Here is a 6,994-nt window from a genome sequence, read left to right on the forward strand (position 1 = left end):
AGAAAAAAAGCTTCTACCGATCAAAAAAGCTACATTATTTATGAACAATGTTATCACATGTTTGTTCGGATATTAGGATATACATTCATCTGAAAATATGCAAACCCTCGGTTTGCTCATAGTATTTTAAATAGCAAGCATGTAATGTAGGCACAATAGAAATCATCCATTTTAATCAAATGCCCAAGTATGTTCGTGATAAAGCTGATTTGTATTTACTTTCTTTTTAGCACGTAGAGATTCGTGCATCAAATAGTAAGACATGTAGTAGGGATAAGAATGCTAAACATAAAAAATAATGAAACTGCAATGGTCTACTTTGCAGTTCATTTAAGTAATCCTTCACATAAATACATGGGCCCAACCAAAATGTGACCTTAAAGTACAGTGGAAATGGATAAAATAAAGACCAAATGTTGTCACACATGTATCTATATGCAAGAACAACAATGAAAATCACCTGATAGTATAATAACTCAAGAATTACATTAGTCACATTCTCATGGCATAAAAAATAATGTCATGGAAAAGCATACCAAGAAAATAATGTATGATAGTTTTATGAAGCTATGTACCACTATGCGATGCGATTTTCTGATATGCTTTTATTGCAAGTTTATGGTCACCACATGGTGGTACAGGAAACTCCACCTAATAACCCGTGGCATCTGAAACAATATAGGAAATTGAAGAGCATCTTCACTTGGATGGATATACAAATACTTAGCTTTGAAACATGGTAGATATCAGACATGATTCAAATCTTCATGGGGCCTATAGAATCTGAAAGCAACAAGCTCCTAAAAGCAACTTGGTCCAAATGGTTCAGAAAAATATATTGGTTGGATCAAGCTTCTACACACCACATACTTGCAAGGATATCTATAACATAACTAGATAACTCGGCCGAGCAAAGAAACAAATGGAAGTATAATAATTGTGCTCTGCTAAAATGACCCTTTCTAAGTCGGGATTTGTAACACATACCATTTGAGAAATGGTTTAGATATTTCCAGAAATGATTCAAGAATGGTAACTTATAAGTTATAAGGAAAAGAAGTAGGGAAACTAATAGTTACACTCTCTCATGTGCCAAATCTTGATCACTCATCATTGGAATAAAAAAATTAAGCTCTTCCTACTTACCATTCGGTGTCTTTGAGAATAGCAATCAATACAAGGAGCAGGCACCATAGAAGCTCAGAGCATCTACAGCCACGCCCCCAGCAGGCCCTCCCAAGGAGTTTTTGCTGCGTCGGCGCCGAAAAATCGGCCCAGTCGCGCCCCCAGGAGCCCGTTTTTCGCCAGTTTGGGCCAAAACTAGCGCTGGCGGACCCAGATCGAACCCGTCGCGCTGGGGGGGCGCCCGGGGACGCCGGGGCGAGTGGTTTCGGCGCGAAAGCGGATGGGCCCGTCGAGTCAGCGAGACGCCACTTCATCGCCCTCATCGCCTCGGTTTCCGTGGGTATCAATGCGAAGGTTGCCGCGCCGGTCAGCCTCCATTGATGCCTCTCACGGGCGGCGCGCGATGCGCGTCTAGCCACGCGTCGCCCAGCATGCAGCCCGTCACCGCCCCGCTACGGCTATAAAAGGCGACCTCCCCGCCGGTGGACGCCACAACTCTCATTTCCCACCCTCTCCGGCGTAGATAGCAACACTCCTCTCTTCCTGCCTACGAGAAACATGGCCGAGAGGTACCCAGGCGACGGCGTGGCGGCGAACGGCTTCGGCCGCCGCCACCTCCAAGAGCAGGAGGCGCGCCTGCTCTACGAGGCTGAGTACCCGGCGCCCCCGGACATGCGGGTGCCGGGGACCTGGCGGCTGAGCGCCGCCGGCGTACCGGTGCCACCGGTGCCCGAAGGAGCGGCGCGGCGTGCCGAGATCGCCCGCATCCGCTCTTCCCTGACGCAGGCGCAGAGGACGAGCCGCGCTACGCCGCCGACAGCCACACCCTCTGGATCATGTACTTCCAGCGCCGTCGTGATGAGCAGATCGTTGCCACCAACGGCGTCATGCCCCGCGGCCGCTTCAATGCCGACAGTCGACGCGAGTGGTGGGGCGTGCCAGGCCGCACCCTCGAGGCCGTCCTCGACCACATCGAGACCGGCAACGTGCCGCGCCTCGAGTATCCGCAGCGGCCGACCTTCTCTCGCCATCGTGGTAGCTCTTGGACACCGCGGCGGATGGAGCTGGGGTCGTCCTTGTCGTCGGGTTCTGGTTCACCGGCCGCGCTCCGCCCCGTCAAGCCCGAGCCGGAGGAGATGCCGCTCGGGCGCTGCACCTGCAGTGGTGCCCTCGTCATCAACGAGGGTGCCTGGCCCTCCCCGCCTGGTCTGGCTCCGGGGAGGCGCTCCCGCCGCCTGGTCTGGCCGAAGCCCGAGCCGGGGCTGCTCCTGGTGAAGCTGGAGCACGTCGAGATGGCAGCCCCCGACAACGAGTCCGCTCTCAAGTGGGCGAAGGAGGACTACGTCCATGAGCAGGTCCGCCGCCAGCGCCGGGCATACACGGAGCTCCAGGCCCGGCGCCGCGGGCGCGAGGAGCGCGGTGTCATCTTCCTCGACAGTGACGAGGAGGACGAGGCTGGTGTTGGGGAACGTAGTAATTTCAAAAAAATTCCTACGCACACGCAAGATCATGGTGATGCACAACAACGAGAGGGGAGAGTGTTGTCTACGTACCCTCGTAGACCGGAAGCGGAAGCGTTATAACAACGCGGTTGATGTAGTCGTACGTCTTCACGGCCCGACCGATGAAGCACCAAAACTACGGCACCTCCGAGTTTTTGCACACGTTTAGCTCGATGACGATCCCCGGACTCCGATCCAGCAAAGTGTCGGGGATGAGTTCCGATAGCACGATGGCGTGGTGACGATCTTGATATTCTACCGTCGCAGGGCTTCGCCTAAGCACCGCTACAATATTATCGAGGATTATGGTGGAGGGGGCACCACACACGGTTAAGAGATCAATGATCAATTGTTGTGTCTCTAGGGTGCCCCCTGCCCCCGTATATAAAGGAGTGGAGGAGGGGGCCGACCAAGGAGGGCGGCACGCCCAAGGGGGGGAGTCCAACTCCCACCGGGAGTAGGACTCCCCCTTTTCCTATTAGGAGTAGGAGAGGGAAGGAAGAGGAAGGAGGGAGGAAGGAAAGGGGTGCCGGCCCCCTCCCTTGCTCCTTTCCCCTCCTTTCCACTAAGGCCCAATAAGGCCCATATACCTCCCGGGGGGTTCCGATAACCTCCCGGTGATCCGGTATTGTCCCAATCTCACCCGGAACCTTTCCGGTGCCCGAATATAGTCGTCCAATATATCGATCTTTATGTCTCGACCATTTCAAGACTCCTCGTCAAGTCCGTGATCACATCCGGGACTCCGAACAACCTTCGGTACATCAAAATATATGTCAGGACCCCGATTCTAAGTCACACCGATCTAGCCTGTAACACCTCATATCACTTTGCGGCCTCACGCACGGTATTCCCACGGGTGTCGCCTTACCATGGCCCGGGACCGTCTGCGCCTTTTGGCTCACGTATATGATAGTGTCGCTAACATCCATATGACAAAGAACCCGTGCCGACATGACTAGTCGTGAACCCAAAGTGGCACTAACTTACGGGGACAGGCATACATGAATCAACATCGAGCATGTCGGTTAGCAGCGTGTGAATCCGGGCTGTAGCTTGGGCTAACAGGACTCCAGGAACCCAGGCTGTAGCAGGCTAGGCAGGACTCCATATGTCACCGCGTGACATTTCCCCGAAGGGACAGACACAGGAACGAAGTGAATCACACGCCGGCCAGTCAAGTGCTCTGGAGCAGTAGTGCTAGGCTAGCAGGACTCCGGTGAACCGGGCTGTAGCGGACTACTATGGCTCATGGAAGCACAAGACTACATTTCCCCATAAGAGAGGCTACCAAGGATAGACAACTAGGTTGTCAGATCCCACACATACCAAGCATTTCAATCATACACACAATATGCTCGATATGTGTAAATACAACATGGCACCACAACATAACTCTACGACTCAAGTATTTATTCATTAGGCTCCGAGGAGCGAGATATTACAAACAGGGTCTCATGACCCAACATACAGAGCATACAAGCAACAAGCACATGCGGAAGCTTAACTTGTCTGAGTACAAACAACTACAAATGAAGAAGGCTGAGAAGCCTGACTATCTACAAGACCCTCCCAAGGGTACAAGATCGTAGCTGAGGTAACAAGCTAAACGTCGAAGTCCACGTGGAACTACTAGCGAGACTGACGTCTCTCTGCAAAACATAAAATAGGCAAACGTGAGTACAAATGTACCCAGCAAGACTTACATCAGAACTAGCTACATATGCATCAGTATCAATAAAGGGGGTGGTGGAGTTTGACTGCAGCAAGCCAGCTTTGACACGGTGGCTATCCTGAACTACGACTGCTGGTAACTCTTTTGAGGTGGCGCACACGAGTCCACATATTCACCATATCACTACACCACTATGGATCCGCTCCCGTCTCCCTACGAGAAGGCCATCCATAGCACTCACGCTTATCTTGCGCATTTTAGAGTATCCACTTTCACTTGTCTATGAACTATGAAAGGGGTCCAAGTTTCCATATCCTAGGAATCCGGCTATTCGAATAGATAATGACAACCCTGCAGGGGTGTACTTCTTCACACACGCTCTCGCCACTTACCACCATGTACACGTCATGTATCTCGGCAACCTTCAAGCGGAAGCCTGGCGAGGGAATCGGCCACGACCTGACTAACCAACAAGTCTCTAGTCCAGGTTTATCGCCTATTCGGGTTCCATCCGTAAGGAGATCCGGCCGGGGTGTCACTCACGGCCCCAAACGATGTGAGCAGGGTTCCTAAGCCCACCATCCGGGTGCCACTTGGTACACCGTGCCACTGTGCCTAGTCTGTCCCAAGCCCACCTGTACCGGGTGCCACTTGGTAGACTACTAACACTACCTACAAACACCAGAAACTAGTTGCAACTCCTGGACAGAGATCGAGTTGATTAATAAGCCGAGAGGGGCCGAGTTACCGGAACCCAATGTGTGGTAGTAACTGTTCATGGATCACAAACACAGAACTCAGTTCCTGAGAACGGCTGCAATGAGACAACCCACCATGTACTCCTACATGGCCTCTCACCGCCACCTTTACCAAATCATGTTCACACACTTAGCTCTCAAACGTAGGACATGTTCACCACATTCCAATTCATTCCCGATGAACCAGACCTGACTCAACTCTAAGCAGTAGCAGGCATGACAACAAGCATGAATGAGTAGGCACAACAGGGCTCAAACAACTCCTACTCATGCTAGTGGGTTTCATCTATTTACTGTGGCAATGATAGGTCATGCAGAGGAAAGGGTTCAGCTACCGCAGCATGTAACAGTTGAATCGGTGTTGTCCTAATGCAGTAAAAGAGAGCAGGAGCGAGAGAGTGGGATTGTATCGGAATGAACAAGGGGGTTTTGCTTGCCTGGCACTTCTGAAGATAGTATAGCTCTTCATCAGGGTCATCGATCACATCGTCGGAACGTCGTCTACTGAGAGGGGACAATTACCGGCAAACAAGGAAGAACACAATCAATGCGATGCAACAATATGATGCATGATCATGACATGGCAATATGCTGTTGATTGAGCTAATGCAACTAGCAACAAGTTAAATGGAGTTGGTTTGAACACTAGGTTCAAGTTCAAACTCCACATATGGTTATTTAAATGCCATACATTTGATTTGTCCTAAAAAGTAGCTATAAGTTGTTCTAACATGCATGAAAAAGGTACAGATGGATAGATTGGATTTTTCTGATCATTTTTCATATATAAATTATTTCATTTGGAGTTACGGTTGATTTTCTATGATTTTTAGAAGTTTAGGCAATTTTCTGGATTTTCTGAAATAAATTAAATCCAGAAAATAGCTTATTGCGTCAGCATGACATAAGCCTGCGGTCAGCAGGTCAACTGGGCTGCCCCTGGTCAAACCTGACCAGTGGGACCCGCGTGTCAGTGTAACGGGGCAGGAATAGAGGCTGACCTGTGGGGCCAGGTCAACGTTGATGTGGCATGGTCAACTGATGTGTGGGGCCGGCCGTCTTAATCTAAACTAAACAGAAAATAATTCTGGGGTTAGTTATCCGTGGGGCCCTGCAGTCGGTGTCACCAGGGGGTAATTAGTGGAGATGTTAGCGGCTAATGACGTTGACCGTTAGCACGCCGGAGTTTTGGCCGGCGGTGACCTCAAACCGCGGCGTCGTCCGCCGGAGTTGCGCCAGAGGTGACGGATCGACGCGTCGAGGACAACAGGAGGTAGCCCGTGCCCGCGCGCATCCAGGGGAACCAACGGAAGGGCGCGGGGTGGCCGGAGTTCGCCGGAAGCGAGCTCGTGGCGGCGGCCGGAGTTCGGGAGCAGATGGGTTCGGGGCTAGAGAGCGTGGGAGGGGAAGATACTGGTGGCTACGGGTTCGCGGAGACGCGCTGAGCACACTGGTGTGCTCGGACACGGGCTGCAGTGCCCATGGCCGCGTCTGCATCATCGCCGGCGGCGAGGAGCTGACGGCTTCCGTGGAAAATGCGGCTAGAGGATGGGAACGAGCTCACAGAGGAGGGGGGAAAGGCGGCGGAGCTCACAGTGATCTCGAGGGCGTCGTCAGCGGCTCGGGGAAGATCTGGTGTGGCCGGATTTCTGGTGGCCAGAGCTTCAAGACGAGAATGGGGACTATGATACAGGCTTCCGGCGTCGTATTCATTGGCGGAGAGCTTCAGGGCGACGCAGCGGAGCCAGTGGATGCGTCGGCGAGACGAGGGGGTGGCTCAGGGCGCGGCAGCAGCGAGCGGCGGCGACTGTGGTGCTCGGATGTCCGAGAGAGAGGGTCAGAGGGGGATGTGAGAGAGGAGAGAGGCAGAGGGAAGCGAGGGCATCTCTGTGGCACGGCTGGAAGCACCGAGATACCGTGAGGTGGCAAGCAAG

The sequence above is a fragment of the Triticum urartu genome, chromosome 1A, assembly GCF_056163025.1.
Source record: "Triticum urartu cultivar PI428250 chromosome 1A, HENAU_Tu73, whole genome shotgun sequence".
NCBI lineage: Eukaryota > Viridiplantae > Streptophyta > Magnoliopsida > Poales > Poaceae > Triticum > Triticum urartu.